The following is a 17,982-nucleotide window of genomic DNA, read 5'->3' on the forward strand; positions in this document are numbered from 1 at the left end:
GGGATGCCAATAGGGGCACTGCAGAAATGTTGAAGTGCATGGGACTTGTGGACTAAAATTGAATGCTACTGCAATTTAATGCATCTTATTCCTAGCTAATGCTGGACATAATTCTTTGTGTGTGTGTGTGTGTGTGTGTATGTAAATGTATAGACACACACACTTATTGCTACAATCTTTTATTTTACTAATAAGTAAATTCAAACATTGTGGTTTTCTCCTTCACTCCATGTCCATGGCAGGAAAAGTAAAAGTGGATTGAATTTTTATGTTGCATGAAAATAATTATTATATATGACATCATTTCAAGCCAAACTTTTAAATTTTACTCACTTGCCATTCCAAATAAAATATTTTTTTACCAATGCAGATTAAAGTTGAACATGGCAGATAAGAACAATTAGAAAACGTTCAACTAAACTGGAGTGTGGCAATGAAAGTGTTAAGGGCATGGTAGCTGGGGGCACACACACACCATGATGCCCCCTTTTTTTCTTGATTCTCTAAGCATGTGCCTGTTTTCCTTAATGGTTAATCCAGGGCTGAAGAATTGTGGTCCTAACTGAAGAATCTGACAGTATTTATCTGCAATTTGTCATTAACCTAGCATTTTGAATATACTCATTGCTTGATTAACTTTCTTATATTTAATCTTAAACCAGCGAACTGCAGTTATTTTAAAACTGAGCTACAATATGTGAAATATAGATCTTGGACCTAGGTTTTCCCTCTACAAAAAAAAAATATAATTCTAAAAAAAGGTAACATTATATCATAACTATGAAAAATGAAAATTTTGCTATACAGTGGAGTTTGACCTGCAGTTATTCCACAAGAATGTTATATATTCATTTATTTTAAAAATACCACATTCAGTAGAGAGGGTAGGAGTAAAAAAAAGTGACCCTAATTCTTTGTTGTTGGTATGTTACAAATAATCAGCCCACTCTAATGTCAAACTTCAGAAAAAAATCTTATGTACAGTAGATCATCTGTGAAGCCTGTGGAAAAGCCTGTGGAAAAGATAGTCTATGAACTCTGCTGTGTGACCACAAAATGAGATTATTGACTCTCCGTCAACAATTGGGGCTGGAATATGACCAAAAGAGAATTTCTCAAGCAGTTACAAAAGGACCACACTGCAACTGTTCATAGCTCTTCAGCAGATTTATGTTTTAATTCATTAATGGGTCACATTATCAAGTGCAGTCTCACTAAGACAAAAAGACAGCGGGGAAAAATATCTGCTGGAGATCTACATTGCTGCATTATGACTCATAGATTTATAAGCTATGCTAAACAGTTTAAAGCAAATAATATTTAGTCTTTGCTATTACAGTATTTGCCTTGTTAGATCAAAATAAAGTTGTACTTAATACAATGCAGTGTTTCCATGAGCAGCTAAACTGGATACCAATAGAAGTCACAAATTGAAGTGATGTCCCAAATAACCCCCCAAATAACACATCTTTGAATATATTACTTTTGGCCATGAATATGCAATTATAATAATAGTTCCAACCTTCTTCATTCTGACATGCTTACATTGTCAAGCCTTTTAGAGACAATGACTGCATTTTTATGAACTCACATACTAACGGAGTTAGAAAAAATCATGAAACTGCCTAGCGCAACTCCTTGCTCAGTGTAAAAGTATATGATGCAATTACGATGTCCAGCTTACTCAATTTATCCAACAAAATGGATACCCAAGGAAGGAAATTTGATTTAAAAGTCCCTGACCATTCAACCTAATACAGCACAACCAACACAAACCCTAAAAAGAATTACATTGCCATACATCAAGAATATCTCAGAAACCACCAACATATTACCACAATCATATGGAATCAGTATAGCATATAAGCCAACTAAAGCCCTTGAAAACATCCTAAGCAAATCAAAAGATCCAGTAACCCCAGAAGAAAAAACAGGAGTCATCTACAACATACAATGTAAGAACTGCAACAATCACTATGTAGGACAAGCAGGCAGAAGATTGGCAGAATGCAACCATAAACACCAAGTCAGAAGACATGACAAAATTTATTTAATTTCACAACATATAGAGAGATTTAACCATAGTTTCAATTGGGAAAATGTGACAATCCTAGACCAGGCCAGGTTCAAAAATGCCAGGGAATTTCTAGAAGCTTGACACTCTGACAAATCATCCATCAATAGACACATAGACATTAACAACATCTATAGACTATGGAAAAGAGACAATCAACCAGTCCAAAAGAGAACAAAATGAATCCTGCATTTCTCCACCAGTAATCAGCACCCAAATCAACACAGATTAACTCCAAGGTTAACTTCAAACCAACAGTCAAGTAAACAATACCCAAATCAAGAAACTGCCAAGGAGCCATCAGTAAACAAGCCAACCAAAGAATATCCAAGACCACCCCTACTCACACAGACAGGTAAGACACCAGAACATAAACTGACAGCAAACAGCACTCCTTTCTAGCAGTGATAATGTTACCTAATTAGAGTAATGAAATTTCTGCAAGAAAACAAAAGAGCACCAAGGACCCTTCATTTCAACCCTGAGCTACAAATATTCTCCTTTATTGAAACTTCTCTATGTTTTCCTCTTCTTCAATTGGTAAGAAGTTCCTGGGTACCATTAATCAGAGACTGGTTTCCTTTGGGAGCAGAAGTCACTGAAGCCTTTGCTTTTTAATGTATTTGCAAATATATAAACATTGGTTTTCAGCAAACAGTTTTTATGTTCATAACAATGCAAATTAGTATTGTGCTTTCAGGTTTCACAGCTTGATCTATCCCCTTTCTCTGCTTCAAAACTGCAAGAACTTGTGTGTCTTTCTGCTTTGCACATATATATGCTTTACTAATCCTTTCATTCAACCAGAGGTTTGCTACTGAAATTCTCTAGTCAGAACATTTCAAGCTAACTTCTAAACTGCTTTGGATGGCTCAAAACATTAAGTGTTTATTTACTTAAGATATATACAGACTTATAATCTTAATGGATGAATGTGTACTGCTTGATTCTGCAGTTTAGAATTTAAATAAGGACTAAGTGTGACTTATTTCATCCATACATACACAGAGAGAAACAGAAAAAAAAAATCTTCAAACTAAAGCAAATGAATTCAATGCTATGATCCAGGAGATGGATATTTTGTACTAGTAAAGAAAAAAAAATCAAATAATTAATGCCAGGGGTTAAAATAATTGGAGGCATAAAATTCCATCAGAATCATAGATTTCAGTGTATCTTTGTTTTTAAAAGAGATGGGCTGGAATCTGGTTATCTCTATTTTATGGACAAGAGTCAAAGAAAGAGCAGTATAGACATAAATGAGCATTTCAGAGTACAGGTCATTTGGCATGTGGAGGAGGAGGAGGCTTCCTTATTTTTCCTCCTTGCTTCATCTCCTCCCCAGAACTGTTTGCAGATGTTTTAATGGCTATTTTTATTCTTTTGTGTCATTATACTGTATGATCCCCATCCCAATAAAACAATAAACTTCCTTCCTTCCTTCTTTCCTTCCCTCCCTCCCTCCCTTCCTTCCTTCCTTCCTTCCTTCCTTCCTTCCTTCCTTCCTTCCTTCCTTCCTTCCTTCCTTCCTTCCTTCTTTTGTCAAATGTTGCTTTTTTCAGAGTTTTTGATCTTGATCTTCCATAACAACTGATTCCACATTGCTGTTATGCACCCCTAGAATCTTCTAAGATGTTTCCTTTCACTTTTCTAACTCCTTCTGGCTGTTGTTGCTACAAAAAGCAGAGGGGAATGATTTCTCTCCTCATTGGTATAAAATCTTAAATAACTGACATTGTAGGAGACAATGATCAACAAAATGGAGCCAGCTTTGAGCAGGGAAGGAGACAGAAGATAAAGAATAGTTATCTAATGGATATGAACGATATTTTGTGAACAGAAGCTTGTGTGTAAATGGCTATTTTTTTTCTAGCTTTGCATTCTGGGATGACTTTTTAAAAAAATGAACCATATTCTGCATTTTTAGAAAACCTGAGCTATAAGCATGTTCAACCCAAGGCAACATACAGATATTTAATATCCAATTTATTCTTTTTCTCTGCAATCATATTTTTCAAAAGCAGAATCAAAGTGTAAATTTTATTTAGGGAAATAGAAAAAGCCTGTTCACATATTTAAAAACTGATTTGCATCTTGTTATCTTAGTAAGCTTTATTTATTTAGCATATGGCATATTTTGGATGGTAGTTGTATTTTATCTTTTTTCCACAAAAGGCTATGTTTGACTACTTACATGATGGTATACCCTAGGCAATGTTCTATCTTAACATAGCGGCTAAAAGTCTATACACACAGCAACTGAACTGGATATCCCTCATAGGCAAAAACTACAGAGGCAGCAATTAGGTTACAACAGTTCTTTTAAGAACTTACTGACAAAAGATATTGGACCTCGGATCCATATTTTGCAACTAAAGAAGGTTTAAATAGAAATAAATGTGAATACTTAAGCAGATTGGCCATAGATAATGGGACAGATGTTATACCACTACAAGAAACTCATTTGGTTGATGAGGAACCAATTAAAGCTCAAAGGAAAATCTTGGGATACAAAATTGTCGCTGATTTAACAAATAATGTCCATGGCTCCTTAATGTATTTTATTAAGCTTATGCAATGTATATTAATTGATGCTAACATTTGCCTTCTGACTACTAGCTAAGAAAAACTAAAATCATTTTATGCACTTGAAGGAAATCAAACTGGTTAGCAAAGTTGGTCTAAAATAGCTAAACCAGCTCTATGAGATTTTTTAATCATGGTAATAGATGACAGAATATTAAGAACATATAATATATGTTTCCATGAACATTAAGCTGTTTTCTTGTATTCAGTCTATTGCACTGTATTGACCCACCCAATAACCTGCATTTTCTAGGCAGATTAAAATTTAAAGCATTAATAGCAATTTAAAGATAAAATAGAAGGACTAAATGAATCCATCTGCTGTGAAAAACCTTGTAAATGCCTGAGGATTCAAGGCTTAATAGAATATATGTAGCTCAGGTTTGAATTGTGGAGTCCTTGGGTTCTCTGAGTTTGGTTGTTTTCTTGCTATCCGACTCCATGATTCAAGGATTCACGACTCTACAACTCCATGATAGAAGGATTCACTGAATTCATAATTTCTTACATTCCCTAAAAAGAATGAAAAAAGATGCTGGATTTCACTCCTAGCACGTAGTCAATGCTCCTGGTGGAAGCGCATATAGAAGAAAATTAATTTCATTTATTCAAGATAGGCCTTTTGTTTACCCCTCCAATGCACCTGCAGTTTTTGAACACAATCCTGTCACAAGTTCTAAGACTTTTTGAATAGATTCTGTTACTATCTTTTACTAGATATTTAGATAGTCCAACAGTTGCATTTTAAAATGTTTTATTTCTGAAGACTTTGAGAGATATTTAATAAATATATCAGGCCAAATCTTACTCTCCCAGATCCTTCATATGTGTGTGTGTGTATGTTGCTTTTTAAAATTTTATTTCTTCTTGAGAGGGGAAGGAGGGCGTTTTAACTTACAGATTTTTTTTTAAAGAATCTCTATGAAGTTTCACTGAGATATTTCAAAAGTACTGACTTAGTCATTGTAGAAACAATTTTATATTTGTTCATCTAAGATAATATTTAATGGAGGAAAAAATGTTACTCTGTCTCTTCATCTATTTGTGTCCAAGTTATAATATATACAATGGCATTTCGTTCCCTGTGATTTTGTTTAAATCAATGAGAAAGCCAGTTAACAGATTTGTTTATTTTTATTTTTTTGCTGTAATATATAATACCTTATCTGTCTGAATTTTTGTGCCAGCATTAGTACAGCTATGGCTGAGAAACTAGCAGTTCTGTCTACTATCAGGTTGCATTTTTCATATGCATCATGTTGTAGCTGAACATGATAGATGAAGTGTGAGCTTATGAACAACTCTTTGAAAGTTACAGCGGCCTTCACAAAAAAGATGGAGGAGCTATATTGTTTGTCAGACAATGTAAAATACAGTTTATAAAGAAAAATATTTTTAAGCCAATGTATGACATCATCCTTAATTAAAATCTCTCTCTCTCTCTCTCTCTCTCTCTCTCTCAGTGTGTGTGTGTGTGTGTGTGTATGTGTGTGAGTGAGTGTTTAAGTGTGTGTGTATGTGTGTGTATGTATAACAGCATTTAGTATTTGGCAACAGGACAACTCACAACAGACAATGTGAGTCTATTTCATGAAAAAGAGTTAGTGTTCTTCATTTAATGTTATTTTCAAAAGTAATATAGACGAGTAATGGTTACTGTCCATCTTATGAAAAGCAATCCTGAGTTAATTCAGTTTAGATAATAAACCTTAAACTGTTTTAAATCTTACTGATCAATGCATCTCATGATGATCCTGGAACATTTAATGATAAACCATTAATTATAAACCATTCTATCATCCATACAACATTCATGCTACTTTATAGTAAGGAACTTATTTATTTCACAAGTTTTAATACCGTCCTAATCTTTAGGCATGTTCTGTCTACTTTCTTAAACTTACACATTTTGTCCAGTTAATGAACCAAAAGGATATTCTAAACAGTTTCACATCATGAAAGAGTCAATTTTAGCATTTATGGAGACTTACATGATAAGCAAATAAGCAATGATAAGCAAATGTTAATATCTTGGGCTGCATAGTAATAATGCAATATTTAATTATAGGCATATCCAAAGTAAAAAAAAATTTCTTGGAAGAAATCTTGAATATAATTGTGTTTCAGATTTCATTATTGGTTCAAGCTATGCCAGCCACCAAATTAATATTAATATATATATAAATTGCTTTGAAAAATAAAAAGAGCTATTACAGATACTATTTATAAAAATGCAGTGGAAGTTTAGAAGACCATTAATAGCAAAAGAATATGGTATGCATTAAGTATGAAAATTTAAATATGTAGTTCTACAGTTAGAAAGTTTTACTGTAATTTAATGGAAAATGCAGCACTTATTTTCTTTTTAAAGAAGATTGTGGCCAGGTTTTCCATGTTCAATCTGCTATTCAGGTCCTGACTATTAATGGGCGACCTCAAGGACACCCAGTTCTCATTTAACACAATTGTTTATCATGTGAAGACATGATAAAGAATCACATTAAGAACTTCATTTGAACAGCTTCATTTGGAACAGACACAAGAGAATGAAAATGATATATGCAACTAGTTGTACCCATACAAGTAAGTTCTGATTAACTTCAGTACCCACCAAATATAATGCTTGGAAACCTCTAAGGACTTCCTTTTAAAACTGAGGTCCTCAAGGTTACTCTGGCTAAACTCCAGCCATCATCTTTATTTCCAAAAATACCAGCAGATCCTAAGTAGAGCCATATGATGTTTTCTTAGAAATAAGAATGATAAAGTGGCTATGGCACACTTTTTAAAACTGTTTTTAACATTAAAATTAAGTTCATCTGCTCCAAGAAAAGGATAAGATAGCAAATATAACTGGAATCATTCTCCAGGAGTGGGCTACAAGAGGTAAATTTTGATAAGCCAGTACTTTGTAACTGTAAAATTTCTCATAGAATTCTCCCCCCCACTTTTTTTTATGACAAATGTCAAACATGCCAATCAACCCCACCAAATTAGGATTTCTGGTTGAAATAATATCAGGCATTATGATAAGCAAAAAGGAAGAAGGAACCCTTTAAGAAAATTAGTATAAACCACTGTTTACTGTTTGAATTTCACGGTTCATATTTATTTGTAGCTACATCCACTCAAGATGATTTGGAAAGTTGCACATTGTCCATTACTCAAAAAGAAAAGTCCAGATTTTATGGGCAAAAATAGCCAGATGTCTAAGAATTCCCCTAGGAATGTATTTTAAAAGAAAGCTGCAGCTTACAACAAACTGAATAATTGTCATGCTTGTAGGATTTATTTTATAGAAAACCATGCGATTGTTATATTTGTAAATAAAATATGGTCTAGGCAAAGCTTTATTTTATTCTTGCAGAAATGAATCAAGATCTGGTTCCCTGCAGCAATTATACATGAAGAAGGAGTGAATGTTTGCATTTCAGTTTCTTTGGCAAATGTAAGCCAGACAACAAGGCAGCCATTGATCTCCAAGGATTATCACAAAACAAGTTTGCTTTGCTTTGGGGTTGCCATTTATCATTCCAGACAAAAACTTGATTGTGTTTCTTTTTAATATTTGAAATTTGGAAGAGGAGGGGAAAAATGGAATGATATAATTCCTGTGCGTGAGGTGAGGCCAATTTCTACTAGTCCTTGGCATTATGATTAAGACATCGTGTGCATTAGCTATTGATTTCCCTATATTTTTCTGCCTCTTTTCATATGTTTCTTTGTTGCATCCCACTTTCCAATCTCCCAGTTAAAACAATGATAACATGATTAGATATTGATTGCATATTTATTTTGATGGCTGGAAAGAGAGAAATGGAAAAAGAAATTTTTCTTGCTATTATTCTCTTTTTAAAATCTAAATTGGCCCATCCAATATGTTCTTCCTTACTGTATCTTACTTTCTGGCCCCATTAGAATGAAGATTTTCCCATCTCATTCAGTCTTCTGAACTTTTCCACAGAAAGTTTGAAGATAAACAGACTGTTCCCACCTTATATTATCTTATTTCCATTTTCAAATCAATTAATTTGCTTCATATTTGTGAATGTATATTCAATATATAATTTATCTATTCACTGTATTTCACATTTTCTGAAAATGTTGATATTTTCATTTTTTACCCTGGGCATTTTAATGGCATGATAATTCATCTTTATGTAACTGACAATAGTCTTTATTGATTCAATGGTATTTAAGTAGAATGAATGAATAATTCTCAGTGTGGATTGCATTTATAAAATGTTCAATTATTTCACTTAGCTTTAATTATATAATTCAGGCAACTTTATGTTCACTAATATCTCAGAATTATGGTTAACATTGATGTCAATCTTTCCCCCTCTTTATTTTTGGATGTTTAAATTGTCTGATTATCAATGCCTGTTGGCAATGCCTAATATATATTGTGCAAATGTCACTGTGTCCAGCTGACATCTGGTTAAATATTTAAAGTTTTAGGAAAAACCATATGAGATTGAGAAACATTTGATATAACATTACTAAACAAAATTCATATGGGAGCTATTTCTAGTCTAGCTTTGATTTTATTGATCACCTAGCTCTCCTAAGTAATTCATGACTTCTGGCTTAGCTTTGCAAGTAGGTATGCTTCTGTATACAAGTCAAATTGTATATATTTGTTATTTCGTTTTACTTGGAGAAGCAAATATATTTCTAGAAACTAACCTTTAGAAAATCTTTAGGCATTTTACAAATATAGCTTAGTTCTGAAGAGCAATTGTATCAAATGACAACATTTTTCTTCCTTTTTTACTGTAGGAATATGATGCAATATACGATACATTATTGCATATATGTATTTACCCGAAACTTTTTCTGTTGTATTAGTTTTCACTGTGTTATCCCTTTGCCTTGAAATAATATTTTTTAAAACCTGGAACTAATAGTTTTGATATTTTTGCCATTTGGTATGAATGCCAGAAAAGGTACACAAAAAATATAATTGTCATTTGCTTGCTTTAAATAGTTTCATTAAATGCAAGAGGCTCCTCATAACAAAGTAGCTAGAAGTCAGAGGAAAAGCATGATCTCAACCTCTTCTCTGATCCTATCATATTCAGATCAAAAAGTTGTGAGGAGCTGTAAATTTAGTATAAATATGGAACAATGTTCTAGCATACTGAGACATTTCTTGATATGACCACTTATTTTGCACAATAATCTGGATAAAATATATGATTGTGTTTAGAGGAATATGGTTAATAATCTTAGCACTTTTATACAGTACATCCTTTTGTAGTCAACCCAACCTACTTCAGATCTTCATGCTGAATATTTAAAGATAATCAACAGGGGATGTTGTGGACAGAACTTGTCTGAGTCACTTTCCTTTCTATGAAGTTTAATGTTTGTGTAATAATTGAATATTGCTATACACTCCTCTCAAGGGAATTATTATGACAATTTTAATACTACTTTATGGATATATAATTAGTGATGCAAAACTATTTGATATCTTTCCAGTGATAATACTACTAAATTCAGAAAAAAAGACACCATTTGTGCCTTGTAAAAGTGAATGGAGTTTTAGTACAATATTTGTCAACTGTATAAGCTTTTATTTTAGATTATGGTAGAACAAGCTTTGCTATTGCATAAACAGTATTATATTACTAACTTATACAACTAACAATTATATTATGAGTTTCTATTCCAAAACCAAGGCTGGTTTGTTGCAATCTGCAATCTGCCTTTTAGTCATAGGCTGAATCTACAAATTATTTAAAAAGTACAGAAACTTGAACAAACTTACTGGTTCAATTTTTAAAAAAGGTAAGCCATGTTTCCAAACCACAATGGTAGCTTTATACATCTTGGTAAGCCAAAGCCAAATCACATTAAGCTATACTATGATGCGTGAACCCCAATAATATAGTAAAAGACTTTAAGCCAAGAGTGATTATTGATTTAGATAAAATATTTATTATAATAATCATTCAATATAGATTGGAAACCTACATGAAAAAAGAGATGCCAGAGTTCAAGCTAGGTTTAGAAAAGGCTGAAAAACATGAGACATGCTTGTGGAAGTTGTGGAATGGGCTAAGAAAAGTTGGAATCCCAGAAATTTAATTGTTGTCAGGAAAAACATATATACAAAAACATATATCCAGAGAGAACAGAGTAAAACAGACTGGCTTCCAAATTGGCCAGGGAGTGAAACAAGCTTATCTACTCTTCCCATATTTATTCAACTTTTATGTGGAATATATATTAAGGGAAGTTGGACGGGAAGAAGATGAGCATGGTTTTAAAACTGGACAAAGGAAGATCAATAACCTGTGTTATGCTGATGCAACTATCCTAATAGCTGAGTATGCAAAGAATCTGTCAGCCCAGAATACAATGAATAAACAGGATTAAAATCAAATATAAAAATAACCAAATTAATGACAATTGGTGGAACAATCAGCTTTAGAATTAACAATGAAGATATCAAAGTGGTAGATAGCTCTGTTTTTTAGGACCAACCTATAAACCACAGATTAGCACTCAGTAAGAGCAGCTATGAAGGCCTTGGAAAACATATTCAGATGCCATGATAGCTTACACATATTAGAATCATGCAAGCCATGGTATTCCCTGTGATTCTCTATGGAAGTGACAGTTGGATTTTTAAAAGTTGGGCACACTTGGCCAATAAAGAATCCATCCATTCATTCATTAAGAAGCACAATGGGAATAGTATTAATGCGTCTGCATTTTGGTGTGGGAGATGACTCTAGAGAGTATCATGGATAGCCAAGGAAATAAACCAATGGATTATTGAACAAATCAAACTAGAGTTCTCATGCAAGGCACAAATGACCAGGGTCAAATTCATCCCACTTTGGACACATTATATGAAGACTAAGCTCTTTGGAAAAGGTTCTAATGCTAGGAAAGGTAGAAGGGAAGAAAAGAAGGAGATGACCAGCAGTGGATGGATTCAGTTACAGAGGCAATGAACATACACATGAAAGAAAAGGTTAGGAATAGACCATCTTTGAGAAAATCTATCTGTGTGGTAGATAATCTATCTGTGTGGTAGAAATCAATCATTTGATTTCACCAAAGCTCTTTTCCCTAAATGGTAGTAATGTAAGTCTTTTCATGAATACATTATTATAATATTGAACTAATCCCAGTCAATTTATGAGGATTATAATATGTAACTTCTCAGCTATTTCTTCTAGCTATTTCCTGTTAAATTATCTCTCATGTACTAAAGATTTTCCCTCGATAGTAAACATTTGATTTTAGGATCAAAGTATTTTGGCTGTTGGCTGATACACCACAAAATATGAGAAAAGTTAAATTTCTCTTGCTTGTATAAACATTATAAATTAAGATATATTATATATATTTTCATTCCATTTGACATACATTTTCATCACAATATTCCTTTTCAGAATAAGCAATGTTATGCAAATTATAGAAAGGAATTAAGAAATAGTAAAATAAAATAATCAAGGGCATAGGTAAGAAAAGAAAGAAAACATATCTAAACTAGTTATAAAATATTTGTTTCCACCATACCATAGGTTTATAGGCCACATTTTCTTCTTGAAATGTCTTAACTTTCTTTTCTTTTTGACAATTTCCAACCACATTTTTTCCCATCTTTCTGCTTACCTGTGAAATATTTGCTGTTCTTCATATATCTGTTTGGCAATTTAATCCTCATTTCAGAGGTGGTATACAGCAGATTCTGACCAGTTCTGGAGAAATTTTGTAGTAGCAGAAATTTTGAGTAGTTTGGAGAACTGGTGGTAACCTTCCCCCAGTAGTGGGGAGGGAATTGAGATTTTACAGTATCCTTCCCCTGCCACACCCACTAAGCTATGCCCACAGAATGGGTAGTTAAACATTTTGAATTCCACCACTGCCTCATTCATTCTGTATATATGGTCAAATCACTTTTTTCATAGTCATCGCTCACTTTAGTATTTAATCCATATTCATTCAGCACCCATTCAGTCTTGAACTATCTCTTTTTGTTATGCTACCCATAGTAATATATATTATGTTTCTTCTGACATATCAAACTCTCTTTGCCATTAGCAAAGAAGAAACATCTTCTTATACCCAGATGTTTTTACTTCTTTCAGCAAACATTCCTTCTTCACAACACACTATATATCTATCCCCCATTCTACCAGCTTTTGCATGTATTGAAACTTCTTCATCCACTTTCCATTTCTAATACACATTTTATTGACATATACAGATTCATGTTCCTTTCCTAGGTTTTTTTTCTTGCTGTTTACATTACCTGCAATCATTTGCTCCATTGACTCTATAATATAAATATAAATAACTTTGTTTTTGATCATAGCTTTTGCTAATTTTAAGCCATCTCCTCCTCAGTGCAACATAAAGTTTGTTTAATATTCACTGCAGGTCATTTGGGTTCTTAGACAAAATAATGACATTATTTCCATACAGTTAACATTGAGCAGGGATTACAATACCAGTGTGCAATCTCCTTAATTATGTAATGTATATCTGGATAAATTCATATGGAATTCTTTTGGTGACAAGAGATTTTTTTGATCCTACCCTGAGGTAGAGTGAAGTAACCACTTTAGCCAAAGGAGGGAGGAATGATGGTAAAGCGTCAGAGAAAAAACTATATGTGCTACAGGTTATTCTCTGTTTCTCTGAAATTGTCTTTCAGTAGGCAGAATGTTGTCCCTCACTGAAAAGTTAATCATAATCCTAATGAGCCACAGTGGCACCGTGGTTAGAGTGCATGTACTGCAGGCTACTTCTGCTGACTTCTGCTGCCTGCAGTTTGGAAGTTCAAATCTCACCAGATTCAAGGTTGACTCATCCTTACATCCTTCAGAGGTGAGTAAAATGAAGACCCAAACTGTTGGGGACAATATGCTAACTCTGTAAACCATTTAGAGAGGGCTGTAAAGCACTATAAAGCAGTATATAAATCTAAGTGCTATTGCTATAAGTCTAGTTGGCTGCTAGACATGAAGTAGAAGATAGCATCTCTACTTGGCCACTTAATAGAAATGTCTTTGGCTACTATTTTCCTCTCATCTTTTTCTTTCTCTTCTCTTTATAATATACTGTATTTTTTGTTATTTAAATAAGAAGTTAAGGTAAAAGGTAAAGAAGCACCTGCATATTTTACTCCACTAGTTGTTGTCCACTACATGGGGAGGTACTAATCTCTATTTCAAGGCCATTGAAATACAGTATTGTTTGAAGACATTTCTGCGGTCATGTGGCCAGCATGAGGTCACAGAACACTGTTACCTTTGCACCAAAGTGGTACCTATTTATCTACTCATATTTGCATTCTTTTGAAGTGCTAGGTTGGCAGACATTGGGGATAGGATGGGAGCTCACCCTGTTGCATGATGCTCAGGTCTCAAACCCAGGCTGCCAGCTTTCCAGCTCACATGACTAGCATCTTAACTGATGAGCTACTGCATTGCCCTAAATAAGAAATTAGGGAATGATTAATTTATGCAGAACATATTCTCTCTTTTTTAAATGCAGCAAAGAAAATTCAACAGTCCAATGACTTGATAGCAAGTTATTTCTGAAAGTGTGCTTACATTCAGAAGTGGTATCTGACACAAATGCAGATGCTATTTTTAATTAAATACAGATAGATTTCGCATACTTCTTTTTTATTGTCTAGAGCACAAATTGGAGAACCCAATAATTTATGCATTGGCTTTTAAATTTTAATATTTGTGACTTATGGAACTGGGCAGTCTATTAGTTACTTCATGCATACTTCTAATTTTTAAGTTTTACTTCCTATGTGCTGAAACATATTCAAATAGTACTGTTAGGACCCACACAATTTTTCCAATGCTAAAAATGAAAATATACTCTAATGGCTTCTAAGGAAGAAGAATTTATTAACTGTCCAATTATCGTATGTAGACTTTTATATTATATTTTGAAATCTCAGTGGGATTTGAAGGTCATCTACTTTAACTATTGTACAAAAAAGTTATCTATACCGAATATACAATATATATTGTCAGTCTTCAAATTGTGGTTGTCTTCCATTGCTATCTTCCCCTGTAATGTAAATATTTAGCAACAGTACAACATATGCATAATTCACATCCTGTGGCCATATGTCTATTCTGTGGATGAAAGTACTTTAGTTGAGGTCAAAATTTCTATTTGAAAACATACTTGATTTGAATGTATGTCCAGAATAACACTGTAATAAAGATTTTTAAAAGCCATTAGAATAGAGAAAAGGTATAGCTGACCATGAACAGTGAGGACTAGGGAGGTCGTAACATAAGCATTACTTTATTTCTATTTAAATATAATGTGTCTGAGATGTGTGTGTGTGTGTGTTTGTAAGTACATATCTATATATAATACTATGCAAATATATATCTGCTTTGATCTTTCTTCCTCCAATTTACCCACAAAGATAAATAGAAAGTAAATCTTATGGTTTCTTTTGTTATAACATTTCAAATTATTTCTGCCAGTTCTAGATCCTTGAAGTGGGTAGGGAAAATAAGATCAGTGTGGTCAACATGCCTTCACATGTTCCAATAAACTTTCTTTTCTGGCACTGGATTCTGATAAACAACTTATTTTAAAGACATACTTTTAAAGGCATGGAGGGAGAATTCTTTGCATATGCCCAGTTCAATATGACAGCACTCACGGTTAACAGAAACCACAGTAAGAACAGGACATCAAAAGGGAAGCTTACATTTTTCAAAGCAGCAGGGGATGAAGTTGAAGAAACCTCAAACTCTCTGCTCTGATAATATAAGAATCTGACCAAATATATACAATGAGTTTCATGTCTCTCACACCTGTTATCAACTCTCTACCGTGACACTTTCTTTTGTATTTATGAGGAATTCCCCCCCCCCACAAGATTGATAATTTTATTCTTGATTACATTATTGTTATTCATATACTATTTTGGGCTCTCTTGGGAAGAAGACTGGTGCAACAAGTAAAGAAAAAGAAAGAAACAGCAGTAGTGATGTTATGATATATAAGCATTTGAAGATAGCTTTTTTTTTCCTAGAGAAAGAAAAGTTACCGTTCAAAATTCTTAACTGCTACCCTTCAGAAAATGCTGTAATTAGATATTTTTTTCCTCTTTAAATTTAACTGGTGGGGGAAACTCTAAAAGGCCTACTGAAACAGAGCAGCTCAAGCTTTAAAGAGCGACAATCATGGAAAGGTTATTAAGAGTAGTCAAGATTGCATTATACTTGTCTCATGAAACAAGGTTTAGGGCACAGAGTCATTTTCCAAATGTTATTAATAGATAAAAAGTAATCCACAAGTAAATGATTCCAGACTGTAGCTACTGTGTGTATCTGGGCTAGACATATATATCTCTACGTATTGTTTTTCTAGTCTGACTAATTGTCTTTGTTTTTAATGACTCTCCTTTATATGTCTGTTTTATGTTTCACAAATATTTAACCATGGCATTCTTTGTCACCAAGAGTTCCATCCATTCTTGTGAGAGGTAGAAATTGGCAATCCTAGTTCAACAGAGTATTGATCACACTGTCAGCTAAATGAGAGTACATAAAGTTCACTACTAACAAGGGCAACATCCTGCCCAACACTTTTATCTTTCTTGGTGACCTCAATCTACCTCATATAAACTGGACCTTAAATGAATGTAAAACCGAACCCATACATCCAACCTTCTACAATGCAGTAACAAATCTAGGACTGGAACAACTAGTAACCAATAATACTAGACTTAACAACTTCCTTGATATCATCTTCTGCAATAGTCTGAATTCAATTTATGGAATACAAATTAAAGAACCCTTTTCCAAGGGTAACCACAACATGATTGACTTGTGTCTCAACATACATCCACACAAAAATCATCCTAATGATGGGATGCCCAATTATAACTTCAAAAAAGGCAACTATGATCTTATAGACAATGATCTCTCATCTCTTGATTGGCAACTTCTGTTCACTGGATCCAATACTGTAGAAGACCATTACAACTTATTTTTTCTTGAAGTCAAAAGAGTCATCAAACTATATGTACCAATAACAACTCCCCAAACCAGAAAAAAACAAATTACCCATAACAATAAGGAAGCTTCAATCCAAAAAAGAAATCACTTTGGCGGAAAAACAAATCTGGTCACATTGCCAACTTCAAAAGCCAATACAAAAATTTATGCCACCAGATAAAAACTGAATGCACCAATTATCACATTAAACAAGAGGAAAACCTTCTACACACCAATTCCACCTGCGCTTTCCACAGTTTTGTGAACAACAAAGTAAAAGACTCAAGGTCCATCCCACCCCTGATAGGACCTAATGGTAAAGACTGCAACGACCACCCCATTAAAGCCAACCTCTTTAACACATTCTTTGGGTCAGTATTTGTAAACAGCAATGGATCATGCCCAGTATTTCCTAGTTGAACCACAGACAACTACAATGATCTAATAAATATCCATTTTACAGAAGACAATGTTGAAAAAGCACTATGCAATCTAAAACCATCTCTATCTATTGGACCGGACAGAATATGTGCCTACTTCTTAAAAAAGCTATCCACTGCCAAGCATAATCTTTGAAAAATCTTTCAGGACCAGCTCCTTGCCAAACATATGGTCACAAGCCACAGTCATCCCCATCTTCAAAAAAGGAGACCCCAGCCTAGTTGAAAATTACAGACCAATCTCTTTATGCTGCGTCTCCTGTAAAGTCATTGAATCAATTATTAACCAATCCATTATCCTCCACTTAGAGACAATCAACCTACTCTCTAATAAACAATTTGGTTTCAGAAAAAAAACTATCCTGTAATCTGCAACTCTTACACTGCAAAAACATATGGACTACACAACTTGATCAGGGCAAAACAATAGATGCAATCTACATAGACTTCTGTAAAGCCTTTGATTCAGTGGTACACGACAAACTACTACTAAAAATAAAATCTTATGGTATCTCTGGACACCTGCATAACTGGATAGAAGCATTCCTGTCAAACAGACAACAAATGGTCAAAATCGGGAATGTCCTAGCAAATTCTGTACCTGTCAACAGTGGTGTCCCCCAAGGCAGTGTTCTAGGACCAACTCTTTTCATACTCTACATAAATGACCTCTGTGATCATATTAAGAGCAACTGCTTTCTATTCACTGATGATGTAAAGCTATTCAACACCACAGACAATACTGCTACCCTTCAAAAAGACCTTGACTATGTATCAGAATGGTCAAACAAATGGCAACTTCAAATCTCAACAAATAAATGCTCTGTCTTACATATTGGCAAAAAAAAATCAGAAAATAAAATAC

The sequence above is a fragment of the Pseudonaja textilis genome, chromosome 5 (assembly GCF_049901715.1).
Source record: "Pseudonaja textilis isolate UNSWEBS1 chromosome 5, rPseTex1.2, whole genome shotgun sequence".
NCBI classification, from domain to species: domain Eukaryota; kingdom Metazoa; phylum Chordata; class Lepidosauria; order Squamata; family Elapidae; genus Pseudonaja; species Pseudonaja textilis.